Raw genomic sequence first — 16288 nt, 5'->3', positions numbered from 1 at the left:
GAGCTAGCAGTCAGAGGAGCCACTGACAGTCCAGATGGGCCCCGAGAAGGGAGAAGACAGGTAGAGAGGGGATCTAGAGGGCCAACAGGAGAGAACAAGAGTCACTCGAAAAGCTCCACTTCCTTGAATCATCCCCCTCCATTCCACCCTTTCAAAAGATTTATAGAAATCAGCCTCTGGATAAAATACATCTCAAACCAACAGCCACTCCAGGGGGACAACTTTTCAGGTTCTTCTAGAGTACTAGATAGGGGAGAAGGAATTCCCAGGGTTACTTCCTTTCTTCCAGAACTTTACACAGTGGTCAAAGGGTAAATGTGTGGAATTAAGTGTGCAGTTTGCAACGGAACATAGGCTCCTCATGGCGAACATAACATGTCTGAAGGAAGGGGGGTCAGCTTCATTGTTGTTCTTAACCAAAGCCCAGTCATTCTGAGCAAGGCTGAGCAATGACTGGACTAGGTTACAGGGCGGTGTTATCTCCTGGAGGTTATAATGGTTAGCTCTGCAGTTCTTCTTTCTCGCCTTCTTTTCTAATTCTTTCATTTCATGCCAGTTCTTCCCTCCTTTTATCCTTCTTGGCAGTCTCAAGTGATAAGGGGAAAAAAATGCTAAACTAAGACCCTGCCTCGTACAGATACTGTCCAAAGGCTAAATTACATGTCGGTCAGACAGCTCGGCTATTTGGATTTCCCCAACATGTGGCAGTTCTTGTCCTGGAGCCAAAGGCCGACACATTGAGCATGCCCATTCATCACACACATGCACATGTGCATATGCACACGCGCGCACGCACACACACACACACAGTGCAGGGCCAGATGGTATGCCGTATCACTAATCAAAGGCACGTGGGCAGCTTTGATTGGCACTGCAGTCCAGAGAGGACTGTGGGCACGATTTTGAGTCAAGGTGAGCTGAGCGGGTCTGAAGTGCCCTCGGGTCTGAGATCTGGCCCTAAATGAGAGAGTTTACCCTGAGGCAAACCTGTCAGATCCCAGCTCACAGACCCAGAAGGAGAGGCGAGCGGGTGAAGGTTGAGAGACATGAATCTTTGGTTTAGGAAGGGGTGAGTCATGTCAGCATCCTTCTGTGTGTGAGTGTTTTGGGGCTGGAGGGAGCAGTTCAGGATTTGTTTCTCCCATCCCCCCCAGGCTCTGGACTGCCTGGAATTTGTCGTTAGCACCCTTGAGTCATCAATAAATGAGAACGTTGCAGAGCCTGAAGCCCAAGCATGCTGGCAGGGGTGCTGTTGACAGGGCTGGGTGTTTAGTTCATGGGGTGAGATGCCCATGCTGTGGCCCTGGGTGATTGGCGTCTGGGGGAAGGCACGTCAGGAGCCCTCGCTGCAGTCCCCTCAAAATGTGCTGCTGCTGTGGAACAGGGCTGTGTGGCTGACCTCAACCCCAGCCCTCCCGTCCTGCCTTCCTCCCGATTGTCTTTCTGGTGGTGCCCTCTCCACCTCCATCACCTTCCCAGATGTTGTCCTGATGCCCTTCAGAGGATCAGCTTCACACCCTTAATTTCCAAACAGAATACTCCACCCTTCCCTCTTCCAATTCTTTTTTCTTCTCTCTCCCCTTTTACAAGTATCTTCTGTGTGCTAAGTCGCTTCAGTTATGTCTGACTCTTTGCAACCCTATAGACTAGAGAATTAAACTGGGGAGAAAAAAGCAAAGACTGGGCCCCTGGGATTTACCAGGAGAATAAAAGAAATGTTGCAACAGAGGACAAAGAAGGAGCAGGGGTGTTTATGGGAAACCTACCCAGTGCCAGATCCAAGCGGGCAAATGTGAGGAGTGGAGTGGGAAAGATAGATACAGGCTCAGAGAGGCTGAGTAACAAAGTCACACAGCCAGTCAAAGGGCAGAGGCAGGATTTGGATTCAGGCATGGCTGGTCCTGTCGAATCCACCCTCTTATGCTATGCTGACTGCCTCTCATCAGGACAGTGATTGAAAGAAGAGAAAAATAAAAAATTGAGAGGATTAGTCATAAGCTCCTTTTCCCCTTTATTTTATAGAAGCGCTTTTAAGAGGCACCTTCTAAAGTGCATGTAAGGGGAGTTGGAAGACCTTCATCTGCCAGCTCCAGATCAGCCCAGCTGTTTACAGAACACCTCTAGGGGTCTGCCCTGTGCCCAGGCCGCTTTACGAGGCAGGAAGGGCCCAGTGTGTATCCACTGGCGTGCTCTGCAGATGGCATGCATGCTTCATGCTGAAGTTTCTGCAGGGAATTAGTCAGTTCTTCCAGACAGCTGCTCCGTGTGCCTGAAAATATTTACAAGTCCGGTTTTATGTTCCCCACAGGCCTCAGCCAGGCCACATCTTGTTTATGGAAGTGTGGGCAGTGTTGAGAAGCGTGTGCCGATCACAGGTATTTTCAGACTGTGGGTGACTGTTGTTTCTCAACACAGTGGTGAGGTTCCCATCTAAGGGCTTGCTGAAATGTCTCTCCCTCCTCCTATGTGGTGGATGAGCTGGCATTTCCCCAGGCACCTGCAGAACTGGATTTGGGACCTGAGTTAAACAGCCGCTCCTGAGTTCTTTTGTCCTCCCCTGCCTGCCCTACTGGATTGTAAGCAGCAGCCCATATCAGGGAGAAGGTCAAGACCAGGCCCAGAGCTGGGGAGGGTGGTCCTCTGCCAGTAGCATTCTGGAGGCAACTAGCAATCATTTGGTATCGCTCATTTTCTTACCTCTGCATGTCCCCCAGTGACAGCAGTTAGGTCCTCTTCTGTCCAATCTGCATCTCCAAGTAATGGCAACCGTCATTATTCGAGTGCCCTTCAAAGTGAAGGGGCTTTGATAGGAGCTCCTGAGCCAAAGAAGCCAAAGACTGAACCGGAGCAAGCTGCCAGCATGGAGTCAGATGAGATCTGAAACCCGCCCCTATCACCCACCAGCTCTGGGGCCTTGGGCACATTACCTAACTTTTCCACACCTTTGCTTGCTTATCTGTAAAGTGGAAACATACTTTCCCTGTTTTGTGCTTTCATTTTTGCAAAGATTAAGTGAAACAGCACATGTAAATTGTTTAGCACAGTACCTGGCATGTAGCAACTGGTAAACAAAAAGGACTCTTGTTTTTCTGTCCTGGACAAGACTAAGTTCTTGGGGAATAAACAAATTCCAGATTGGCCACAGACACGTGGAAAGGCTCAGCCACCATCCGGGAAAGGGAGAGAGGGATCAAAGCTAATTCCCTGTGGTCAAATATGAGTGGTCATGACGATGCAGTTGCCAGCAACAGGCGTGAGTGAGTCAGGAAGAAGGTTTTCTTTTCCAAGAACAAGGGTGAGTTTGGTTTGGTTTGGGATTTGTTGAGCTTGAGGTAGTTGTGGCGGTACATCCGAGTTTGATGTCCAAGCCCAGAGAGGTCAGTGGGGGTGCCCTCACCTCTGAGCACTCCTCCCCACATCGCCACCCCTCAGCCACCCATGGCTTCTCACCCCCATGCTGCCTGCACCCTCCCTTGAGGTCTGATCACAGCCCCTCCTGCCACCAGTTCCCCAGAGGTCATGCAAGAATTCTTGAAAAAATTTTTCTTGAAAAAAAGTTTCTTCCTGAGCTTTTAGGAAGCTCAGTGCTGACTAATACTGATTTAAACCTAACAAGCTCAGATAGACCTGGCTTACGTATCAGAATGATTTGCTTTTGTGGACACATTTTTTTTTTTTTTTGAGTCATAATATATGTACAATAAAATGAATAAGTCTGAAGTGTACAACTCAGGGAATTTTGACATATGGGGGTGCCCTTGAAATTGCCCACAGATGAAGATACAAACATTGCCAGCCCCCTAAAAGACCCCCTCATCCCCTTCTAGACAGTCAGCACTCCCAAAAGTAGCCCCTGTTTTACCTCTGTCACCAGAGATTCCTTTTCCCTGTAACTGAACTTTGTATAAACAAATCATTCAGTATCCGTCTTTTGTGTCTAGTTTCTTTTGCATCATTGTGAGATTCATCCATGTTGCTGCATAAAACAGTAGGTCTTTCCTTTTCTTTGCTGAGTAGTATTCCATTTACACATAGATCCACATATCCATTCTCCTAGTATTTCTAACTGGGAGACTTTATGAAATTAGCTGCCATGGCAGTGGTCACGTCCTCCTATCTTCTGGGTATAGTTCTAGGAGTGGAATTGTTGGTCTTAGGACAGACCTGTACTGCCCAGCAGGCTTTGTGGCCTTATCTTTAAAGATAGAATACACAGGCACTGTGTTGTATAGGTGTTTTATTTCTCTTTAGGCCGCTAAGGCAGCATGGTGAGGCTGTGGAAGCTGTGGCTGGCTGTCAGGAAGCCCGAGTTTGAACTAGCTATCTCTTACAAGGTTGGTGTGTCCCCAGGCAAATCAGTTAACCTTTCTGAGCCTCATTTTTTAGCATCCGTAAAATGGAGATAATAAAAATAATTACCTCACATAATTAGTGTGAGAATTAAATGGGCTCTCTATAAAAGCTGTTGGAGGGTTGTGAAATATAAACCATTCTTATAACCTGAACTTTTTGTGTGTGATGTACATTTGCCTTGAAAGAGGTCTTTATTTTCTTAACTAAAAATTCTTTTTAAGGAAAAAGCTAGTAAGGAATAGTAAAGGATAATTTTTCTTGTAAGAAAAATAATATATTTCGTTATTTTACAGCCAATTCCATTGGTCTGGGCAGGTGCCATTTGGTTTATCTGCATGCCCAAGGGCCCCTCTGCACACAGCTGGGAGTTGGTGGTCTACTCACCAGCCTCTCCAGCAGAGTTTCATTTTTTCTCAGATTTGCCTTCTCTGTTGAGAACTGTCCCTACCTCCATTATTTTTGATTTTGTCAAGTCTGAACATCTGATGGACATTCTCAGCAGTGTCACTGATGATTGCGCATGCGTGTGTGCACGTGCACACCCACATGCATGTGCAAATATGTGTTCCAAAGATGGCAGGGACTGGATTGGTTTAGAGTATGACCCATGAAATCAAGTTATCCTGATGTGAGTATTAGCAACACTGCTAATGAGTTGTGAGGCCTTGGATGAATTACTTAACCTCTCTGAGCCTTTATTTCCTCCTCTAAAAACAGGGATGGTAATAGTTATCTGTATCAGAAAATTGTTGTATGGCTTCCCTGAGAACATACAGAAAACACTTAGCACAAAGCAGATGCTGAGCTGACAGTTGTATAATTTTAGTTACTAGTAGTAGCAATAGTAACATCACTACTGTTGATCCTCTGGGGTGTTATAGCGTTCTTTCTCCCTTCCCTGCCCAGTCTCTTACACACACAGACACACACACACACACACTGACACACTCTCTCTCTCTCTCTCTCTCTCTCTCTCTCTCTTGGTCTTTCCCTACCCTCTCCATCAGGGTCTCCCGCAAAAAGGACCTGCCTATTTAACCCTTTCTTCTCCTGATTTGAATCATCACAAAGATGGGAACTTAGAGTTGCTCTGTGTTTTAGGTTTATTCGGGGTTTGGGGGTTTTCTGGGGTTTTTCAAGATCTAAGTTAATGACAGGATCATTGCTGAGAAAGCAAATGTCAAAGCCCCATTTAATCTTTGGATCTTTGGAATGTATGGAAACGGGCATTTAGGACTTTGTATAAAACCTGCTGTAGGTTTAGGTTTATGTATTAAATAGAAGAAAAATACGTCTATTCAAATGAGGGTTTAGGTTGAATAGATTATTATCTGGAGGAAAATTCCTATATAAATTAGACTGCAAAGAATTCATAATTGTTGCAGTTTTCATGTTAATTATTTCATGTTAAAAAATTGTTGCTGCATAAATTAACACATTCTTTCATGGAGAACATATTTTAGATAGATTTGTTACTTTAATAACTCTTTGTGTATTAGAAATCCCAGATGCCTGTACTAATTAAATATAATCAGATTTTGGATTCAAAAAGCACAGTAGCCATTTAACACAAACAAGCAGGCAGCTAGGTTGACAAACACAGTCAGGAAGAAGCAGATCCCTGTTTCTTTCAGATTTTGTATTTCACCATTCAGAACTGTGAATTCAATTCCTGTCCTTCCTTTGTACTGCCACGACTGGGGATTATCAGACTCAGAACGCCAGCTTTCCAGCTCAAGGGCTCCTGCAGAATTATTAATCAGCCTCTTCTGAGGCCCCTGTAATCCGGAGGCAGATCAAGGCTGATCTCGCTGCGAGATGCCCTCCCTGCTCCCGCCGGCACATGCGTTTCTTGTTCTCTGTCAACAACAGCATTGCCATTCCCACACAGTGTGCTGTGACCTGAACAGCAAAAGTCAGGGGAGGAGGAGGGGGGGGGGAAACCCTTTTAATTATTGAATTTAATCTAATTCTTCCCATGCTAGAGAAGCAAATCATCCTTTGACAAAAAGCAAACCCTTTCCAGCTCAGCTATTGTTTTAAGCACAGAGCAGGAAGCTCATTTGTTTGAACTGACCGTGCCGCTGGGCCTCGATCAGGGTCGCGGGTCCCGGGGGTGTCTGCTGAGAGCCCAAGGCTCTCCCCGCAGAACTCCCTGCCCTCGGCCAGGCCCTCCCAGCCCTCCTTCCTGCTGTTGCTGAGAGAGCTGCGTGCCGGAGCCCAGCCTGGTTCCAATCAAGCCTCCCAGATTCCGAGTTTGGTGCACTTCCGTCACAGGCAGAGAGCGCCTTCATTTGTATTCCGACCCCGGCGGCTGGGCTACCACCGGCTTTTCCGAGAGGGCGCTTTGTTTATCTGCGCACCCACCGCGGAGCCCCGGGGCCAGGTTCAGCGCTGGGGCGAGCGGTCAGGCTGCCCGACAGAGGCTGATGGGTGGGGCAGATCGTATTTTCCTTGGAAAAGGGACGCGGGGCAAGCCAGAGACTAAAAGGAAAGGAAAACTCACCCCTACCTCCCCCACTGTCTCTTTTAAAATTAAAACTGTTTGCTGGGAGGACATGGATTCATTCCTTCCATCCCCATAGCCTGGCTGCTCCCTGACTCTGCACCTGGGGGGCAGAAGGGAGGGGACAGATGGGCCTGCTGTAAGCCCCAGTCACCTGAGAGCTCAGCTTGTCTGAATATCTTTCCTCTTCTCTGCACTGGGCGGTCACGTTTTGTATTCCATATGGGTCGGTCTCTCTCTCTCTCTCCCCCCCTCCTTTGTGCTGTCTTGAGCAGAGCAATTTGGCAGTTGTTTCTGAATGGTCAGAGCAAGTCCTTGGTTTGTGCACCCACGTTCCTTAGTAATCATCAAGAAGGAAGCAGATGGTCACCCTCTGTGATTTTAAAGTGTGTAAATAGGAACTACAGACTGCCATCAAACATCAAGAATGTCACTTGGCTTCCTTGTCTTGCTTTGCTGAGAGGAAGTCCTGCGTTTGCATCATCCTGATAATCAGGGACAGCCAGTGCACGTGAAAGCTGTCCAGTGATTTGGAGGAGGGTGCACAGCAGCCCGGGGCTGGTCTCCCCAAAGGCACAGGCGGGGGCTGGGGGAGTGGTGTGGAAAAGCACCCCAAAGTGGTTATTGTCTTCTATTCATCCTCTCTTCCTTCCGTTTCTTCCTGACTCCCAACCAGACCCTTGGTATGACCACCAGCTGTTTCTGAGCAGTATCTCCAACCCCAGTGTCCCTTACCACCTAGCAGGCTTTGTGACATGATGTCAGACTGACCCAGGCCCACTGCCCCTGCTAGGGTTGACCAGATTCTTGAGATGATGTCTGTGTTGAGCTCAATTTCAGATGTGTGTTTTGACTTCAGTCTGAATTCTCACCACCGTGAACGGCAGCATACAATTGCTTCCGTTCCACAGCTTTCTTGCCTTTTGTTCTGGAGAAAAGACCACAGATACGGTCTCCATCATACCCAGAGTGTGAGTCAGAGATTTGGTCCTACCTTTGCCTTCCTTGTAGTTCTTGGAAAGCTGGAAGGATCATTGGAGTTATTCAACATTCTGGTGTTCTAGAACAGCAAGCAGGGGCCCTCCTTTCTTCAGTTCCACCCAAGATAATCGCTTCCACAAGTCCCAACCACCTCCCCCCCACACACACACACATACATACACACACATTCAGTACTTCAGGCAAGTCTCTTTGTTTGTTTGTTTTTTGGCCATGCTGGTGGCATGCAGGATCTTAGTTCCCCAACCAGGGATTGAACCTGTGCCCCCTGCAGTGGAAGCACAGAGTCTTAACCCCTGGACCACCAGGGAAGTCCCAGGCAAAGTCTTGCTGATGAATCTTAGATCTCCTCCCTGAGAGCACGGGGACCAAACAGCATGATTTCAGGAGATGCTGGTTAATTTCATCCTTTGCTTTTGTGTTGCCATTGAGAGTTCTCCTGGGTTGGCATTGGTCAACGTTGGGAGAAAGGTGATGGGGGAAGGCTAGTGTCCTTCCCTCCCCTTCTGGCTCCCCCATAGGTTTGTAGAAGAATGTCACTGGCTCCTTTCTGTTCTCCTCCATATAAGGCACTCCCGCCCTCCCACAGTTCACTTGCCTTCCTATCCGTCCTCGACTGCAAAACACCAGGACCGGTGGCTTGCCTCCAGCCTCATCCACCATCCTCCCAGGTGGCTGGGCTTGCTCCCTGCTGTCCTCTAGTTGTCCTGATTAGGCTTTTAATACACACTAATGGATTTTTCTACTCCTTCTTGTCTGGTCCTTGGCCTGGGGCTCCCCTTGGAACTTTGTTCATGCCTTTCAGCGTGACTATTCCTTCCTGGATTCAGCCACACCAGACTTTGGTTCAGTGCCTGGCTAAGCAGCCATCATGTTTACAGCATGTTCAGGCCCTGCCTCTGGTCCTGGGTTCTTGTCTTCCTCCGCCAAACTTGGTCCTCCTCCACCCACAACCTGGGGAGGATGGCACTCCTCCCTTCTCCCCACCTCCTTCCTTCTCTAACGCCCCACTGACCGTTATGCATTTCAAATAGAATAGCATCTCAGCCATTGTACCATTTACTTTTCCTTTATGTTTTTTACACATGGTGCTAAAAACCTTACGAGCCTAAACTAGAAATTACAACAGAATGTGTCACCAGGAATAACTGGGAAACACACAGTTGTATTACTCCAGACACGTTTGGGAAATTTTAAATTTTGCTTGGGCATGTTTTATTGGGTTTGAAATCATCATTTTGTTTGAATAACCACAAAGTTCCAGGTTAGATCAGCTTTGATTTTACCTCTTTCACAGGATATCCTGTCCAGGTCCCACCTTGTTACCACCCCCCCTGCCCTGCCCCACGCCCTACCAACCATGTAATCAGCTTCCTGTTATTGGCATAGATCATGCTTTCTTTTATTCTCCAGGGTAACTTTAAAGTTGAAGTACTTCACATTATTTAATATTGGATATAATAGCTTGCAGAGTTTACTGCTTTATAACTAAAGAGGGTTCTGGATGGATATTTGGTTCAGAAAAACTGTGTCTGTTGTTGATACAAATGCCTTTCTTCCTTACAGATGCTTTTAGGGCACCATTTGCATTCTCAGGAGGGAGGGTTTGGCTGCTTTTATTTGCCACTGGCTTTGCCTTCTCCACCTAGGCCCAAGTTTTTAGCCAGAGGGGATATTCTCAAGGCTATAGAATTGGCCTGGTCACCATTATAAAAAAAAAAAAAAAAGGCTTTAGAGTCCAGCTCTCCAGTAAGAGCTAGTAATATGAGCTGGGCCCCCCCAGGCCTGTCCTGGTCCCTGCCTGGAGCTCCAAGAAGAATAGAGGGTCCCATCACTGCATCCCGTGTGGCCGCCCTGTGTGGGTCCTCTTTCCCTTGCTCCTGAGCCCTCTTCTGCCTGAAGCCAGAGCCACAATTAGCTCTGTTGGGTTTCCCTGTGAGCTCTGTCCCCAGCTGCCTGGAATGTCCTAGGGCAGGAGGTGGCTCCCGCTTGGTTTCCCAGGAGTGCCTCCGGCTGTGCTGGGGACTCCTGGAGGCTGAGTGAGTTCTCAGTGATTGACTGCTGAGTGTATGGGCTTTTCTTCATCCTCTTTCCCTCTCATGAAGTTTGGAGAGCTTTGGCTGGCCTGATGCAACTCAGTGCCTTTGCATTAAGATCCAAGGAAGATACTAGCTAGCATTTATTTAAATATTGTGAGGTGCCAGATGCTGTGCTGAGCCCTTTGCATTATTTGTAATTCTCATCACAGCCTTGTGAGATCCCAGTTTACAGACAAGGAGACTGGTACTTAGCAGGCTTTTAAATGGTCACCCGGCAAAACCAGTGTGCACGCCCAGGTCTGCCTAACTCTGGGGCCCCTTTCCCTAATGACTGCCTTGAGCCTTCCAGAAATGACCACTCCAGCCCAGGCCACAACTGGGCCTCTTTGCGTTGTCACAAAAAATATTTGCTCCCTCTTTTCTGGCCGACTTTCACACCCTTAGTGCAGGGGGCAGACTGGAAAGTGAAGGTCCCTGCGGCCTTCAGTTGAGCATCTGAAATGCCGCCACCGAGGGCCTTAATGCACCAAGATGCATAAAGTACTGTAACTAAATCAAGTAAGAACTTTCTTTTTAAGATGGAAGAAACAGATTGCCTAGCCCGAAAGGACCTTCATTCACTTGATCAGGGCCTGGGAGGTTGGGATGAGCCATCCTGACCTAATGAAATTTAGCTGGTCATCCTGTTTCCACTTAAAAACCAAGAGCCTTCGGTCAGACTGTCCTGGAGCACAGTGAGGAGGCTCTTATTCCTATAACTCTAAGGGTGAAAAGAATTATTCGTTCCGCAGCTGTATTGTGTATTGTTTTTTGTTTGGTTTGATTAAATTTGTGTGAAGGAAGAGAATCTCTGTGGCCATCAGAGTGTTGGAGAAATTGCTAGGTTGACCCTTTAACCAATTAAAGCATTTATTGAGCAGTTGCTGTTTAACCAGCCTTAGGCAAGGTACTGTGAAGGAAGAGCAGCATAAAACATGGGCTCCAGCCTCAAACGATCTCCGTTCTATTTAAGGAGAAGCAGAATAACTAGGAGAGAGACATACTGGAAACAGGATGTGGCAGTGGTGGTTGGGTGTTTGGGCTCTGGAGCCAGACTCCCTTGGTTCAAATCCCAGCTCCACCATCTATGTGCGTCCTTTGGCCTATCGTTTTACCTCTGTTCAGTTTTCTTGTCTGTAGAACAGGACTGTAATCGGTATCTGCCTCATATGGGTAAAGCACTTAGCATGATGCTTGCCACTTACCAAGCACTCAATATATGCTTAGCTGTTGTGGGAGCTTCTAACGTCAAGCTTGACTAAACTTGTTTATCACGCTGGCTCCAGGAGCATGGGTGAGCTCAGTGAAGACTGGAGTGGTCACAGATGACTTGATGAAGCAGGTGGGGCTGGAGCTGAGCAAGCTTTAGCTAAGCAGGTAGGAGGAGAGACAACGTTTAGAATATGTTAATGTAGGAGAGGCAAGTTCATGATCATGCCAAGTGCAGGGTACAGGTTACAGGAAAGCAAACTAGACTGGATTTAACTATGGGTTTGGGGCAGAAAGAACCAAAGTTGAATAGATATGTAGGTCCTAGGAAACTGGGTGGGAGATTTTGACTTAATGCAGTAGGGAACCCACTGTGTGGTTGTGGGGGAGGCTGGTGTGGACATTATGAAGCTGAGGCTTAAAATTGTTAATTGGAAAAACAATGAGCTGAAGGCTGGGCACCATGGTTCGAGGTCTAAACAGAGGGATGAGGACCTAAATCGAGTTTTGGCAGAGAACTTAAACAGGAAAGGGAAAGTTTGAGAGGCTTGTCAGAGAGGGAAGCAAGAGGTTTTATTGATGGGTTAGATAGTGGGTTTAAGGAGAAGGAGAAGTCTCAGCCAGCTTTAAAGTTTTTTCACCTTGAAGCCTGGCAGAGTAGGGTCTGATTCCCAGAAAAGGGATACTAAAAAAAAGAGCCTCTGTTTGCTTCCTAGAATATTAAAGTACGAATCAACTTTGTCAGCCATCTAGGAAAATTTCCCAGCTACAGGAACTTCTTTTATAACAAACTGTCTTATTCATAGTAAAATTATTTAATGAAAAATAAATTTAGATTCATAGTTGCCACATTTGAGATGAAGTTGCGGCATCCTAGAGGCTTTGTTCCTTAGACATTTGCAAATCGGGAACCAAGGTTTCAGATGAGAGACAAAGTTTCTCCAGTGTTTCCCGCCCTGTTCACACAGAAATGCTGGGCAGGGTTAATCCTGAGAGAGGCGTGTTTCCCCAGGGAATGAGCAGAGAGAAGGGTCTATAGCACTGAGACCTCTGAGACACTTAGAGAGAGGGAAACTGAGGAGGAACCTACAGCAGAGACAAGAGAAATGCCCAGAAAGAAAGGAAGAGCATCAGGGAAGAAGAAACTTAGAAAAGATTGCTCATTCCTCATAGGAATGTTTGAGCTTTACCAAATGCTGGAATATGCCAGGTTGTACTCCTCTGTTCCTGAGGTGATTCGTATTACTCAAATGTGAAAAGTGTACTAAAACAGCACAAATGTGACTAGAGCCACGAGGTAAGCAAGCATGACAGAAGTGACGGTAGACACGTCGTCAGCCTGATTGTTGATGGCTAATAGCCACGGGCCTTGAAATGTCATGATGCTTTTCAAGAGTTTTGAAAAGTCGAAGCGCTTTTCACGTTCTGGCTCATCGTAGATCATTCTCTAGGTAATGATGTGTGACTTACGTGTTTTAAAGACAAGGAAAGGGTCGGGGAGTGCTCACGGCCCCCAGTGGGTCCCCACCACACTAGCAGGAGTCCAGAGTCCTTAGTGTAACCTGCAGCGCCCCATGGCGTCTGTCCTTATGGCCCATCTTATTCTTCTTTATGGCCCTTGTCTCTGTCTGACATATAAAGGTCACTGGTTTATTTTATGTCCTTCCCAAGCTAACCCGCAAGCCCCCTGAGAGTAGGAGATTGCATTCACTGTGGTCTCCCCAGCACTACAGACCGTGCCAGGTACATGGGAGACTCCAGAAGAGAGAGAACAAAACTAGTCCAGCAAGCATGGGGTCTTTGGTTGTCTTGCAGATAAACTTTGATAACTGAATAAATCCACAGCTCTCTCCTTTCTCTTACTTAAAGCATGGATGGTTATTAACCATATTCTGAAGACTAGTGAGGTTGAATGATTGCTATCCAGTCACCTCCTTCCATCCCAGTCTATTGAAAAACTGATTTTTTACTTTCTTTTGCTGTGATCGCTCCAAGGCCTCTGGCTACCTAACCTCCCAGCTGTAGCCCTAGGCCCATCAGAGAGCCAAATCCAGGATTCCTGCCACCTCAGACAGCTTTACTCTGACCCAAAGGTTTCTGAACACATTTCATTGGAGACTAGAAATCTGGGTTTTCCACGTGTTTTTGTTTCCTTAGCATGTGACAGATGCTTTTCTACTGTAGTTGACAGTTGTTAAACCCTTCAAAGGGCATCCAGGTGGTGGTAGACAGTGACACTGGTCACTGAGGACAAGGCGAGGACTCGCCAGAGAGGGGGGAACTGATTATAAGCCCCATAAGGAACCCCGGTTGTTCCACCAGGAAGGGAAGGCTGAGCAGGTTGATCAGTGCCCAGTTACTCATTCATTCAGCACCTCCTTAACCAGTGCCTTCTGTAGAGCTGGCGCTGGGCTCAGTACTGCACACATGGTGGCCGTCCACAAAGACATGTACCAGCCCCCAAGGACAGTCTCTGTCCATGGAGAGAAATGCACTTTCTGACAACTCACATGTTCACTGCACTTGAGTAGTAACAGCCACAATGAACCAGACACCCTGGCAGCACAGAGCTAGGGAACCTGCCCCAGTCTTTGTGCTCAGGCCAGGGCTCCCCAGCCAGAAACACTCAGGCCAGGAACAAAGGAGGAGTGGGAGTTAGCCATGGGCAGGAGTGGGGTGGGACTTGCAGCAAAGAAAACAGCCTGACCCAAGGCCCTGCAGCAGGAAGGACAGTCAGAGGGGACCTGGGGGAGCAGAGGAGGGGAGGCCCAGGGTTACAGGAGGCTGGAGAGTGGGGAGGAGGGGCCAGATTGTGGGGGGAGACAACTGGAAGGGATTGCGGAAGGAGGCCAGTGGCAGGGAGCCAGTGGGGACTGGAGTGCAGGTAGTGAAGATGAAGAGGGAAATTTACCAGTGTGAGGTCAACTCAGTATGGATGGTGATAAGGCAGCAGAGGCCAGAGATGACTCTGTGAAGATCTGTGAAGCTCCTTCTCTAAGTAGGCTCCATGCTGGGCTCTCTAGATGGCACTAGTGGTAAAGAACCCACCTGCCACTGCAGGAGACACAGGTTCGATCCCTGGATTGGGAAGATCCCCTGGAGAAGGGAATGGCTACCCAGTCCACTATGCTTGCCAGGAGAATCCATCATGGACAGAGGAGCCTGGCAGGCTACAGTCCATGGGGTCTCAAAGAGTCGGACACAGCTGAGCAACTAAACACACAGCACAAACATTGAACAAGTACACTGAGAGTTTCTGGGACCCCCATAGCCCATGTTATTACTGACACAGATCGTCATACCTGCATCGGCTGCTTGATTTCCTCCAGCGAGGTGCAGAGGAGAGGACATTATCTTGGTGTCTAATCCTGGTCCCAAAGGGGAATGCCAGGAACAGTGAATCAGCTAGTTACATGGCAGCATCACGCTCGTTGTGGCATAGGTCTCCTGACAGTCCCCTTTTTTCTACAAATCCATCCAATTAGAACCTTGGTCTTGGCTTTATGCCTACCATGATACCTATGAAAAAAATCTGAGAGGGCAGAACTCTATTTTGAAGGAAAAGGCAGCGTTTACACCCAGGAGGTCCTTCCTTCCAGACTTCAGAGCTTTCCTAACTTTACCCAAGGAGCAACCCCATCCAACCCCAGCAGGGTTGTATCCATGGCAACCTTAGGGACCCCATTCTCATAGATGGGGTTTGCAGTGTGCAACCTCAGGGCCATTTTCAAAGACCCCTGCCAAAGCCTGGCATGAACTCTCCCTGCTGTGGACCTGCGTCTGTACCCTGAGGAGGCAAGAGACCAAAACGAGGAGAAATTGAAGTAACAAGATGAATAGAAGAGTGAGCGTTGATTCATTCTTTTCCACTGAAACCTCACTTGATCACTAACAGTTTCTCTCTGCTCTAATTTAACCTTCTGTCTTCCTTGAAACTGTGAATTATCTTTAGAGAAGTCCAGAGCAGCTGCTATTTTGAGACCAAAACAAAGACAAAGGCATTCTTCATTTTTTCCCCTCCAACACATATTATATGTAAATACGTTGCTTATCTTAGAAAGAAAACTAATGCAAAATAAATGTATGTAAGTAAGCTCCTACTAGTAAGTCAGAGCACATACCTACAAAAGGTTTCTTATCAGAGATCCATTACAGGCTTTGTTTCGGCTTCTCTTTTGAAGGTTTATATAATTGTTGTTGTAGATGATATAATGAGAAAACAATAAAGCAGACTACCGAAACTGGCTGATATATTGGCATTTGCTTTTTTAAAAAATCTGAAATTATGAAATCTTCTCTCAGAAAATCCAAAATGACTTTATCCCAATTTTAACTAGTTTACTTTCAGCAACACTTACATCTTGAGCAACATGGAATGATTCCAAGAAGAGAAGAAAGGCTTCTTTTGCTCGTCATTTTATTTACAGGATTTGTGTCTGCACAGTGGAGAAAAATGTTCCATTTGCTTCAGAGACGGACATAGATTTCCAAGCCATTTGGCTCGAGAGCTGGTTTAAATAGGAATGAATTTAATATACCTTTAATTCTCTGAAATAAGAGAACTCCAGCTGAGGTTTGGTCCAGGGCAAAGTCAGCTCTCGACACTGAAGAGAATCTATCACATTAATCCCAGAGGCTCGGAGTCCAAAGCTGCGTGAACAGAATGCTGGAGGATAGGAAGTGTGAGAAGAATGCTTTGAAAGAAACTTTAAAAACAGAATGACTGTTCAGAGAATACCAGACCTTGTGTGGAATCATGCAGCACTTAAGCAAAGATATAAGTAATTATGCTTGAGAAACATAGCTAATTAAAAATAACTCAATGCATAAAAGGGAAGAAAAACTAGAGAATCATTTCTCTGCTCCTGTGTTAATATGAGATGCCACAGAATGAAATAGTAGGATTTTTTTTTTAATTTCATTTCACACGGGCATAGAAGAGATGGAGAGGAAAATTATATTGCCCGAAAATGCCAGGGTAGATTTGCTGAAGATGTTATCATGTACTGTATTTAAAACAAAAAATCTAATTGCTGTAATTTATCATACCTCTGGTTATTAAAACCATGCTAATTCAAAGATTTTAATCATTTGCCAGTTTTGCACATAATGGCTTTTCCTAGAAGATACTATGAAAATTTCT

At 46.7% G+C, this 16288-nt stretch overlaps 1 protein-coding gene across 5 annotated transcripts in view; it reads left to right on the top strand.

Moving 5' to 3' along the window:
* The window catches only part of FYN (FYN proto-oncogene, Src family tyrosine kinase), a 212549-nt gene that overhangs the window by 181072 nt on the left and 15189 nt on the right, over positions 1–16288 (top strand). The gene's annotated exons all lie outside the window — the stretch shown is intronic.

The sequence above is a fragment of the Bubalus bubalis genome, chromosome 10, assembly GCF_019923935.1.
Source record: "Bubalus bubalis isolate 160015118507 breed Murrah chromosome 10, NDDB_SH_1, whole genome shotgun sequence".
Classification (NCBI taxonomy): Eukaryota; Metazoa; Chordata; class Mammalia; order Artiodactyla; family Bovidae; genus Bubalus; species Bubalus bubalis.
The sequence above is the reverse complement of the archived record's forward strand: the minus strand, read 5'-3'. Positions and strand labels throughout refer to the sequence as shown.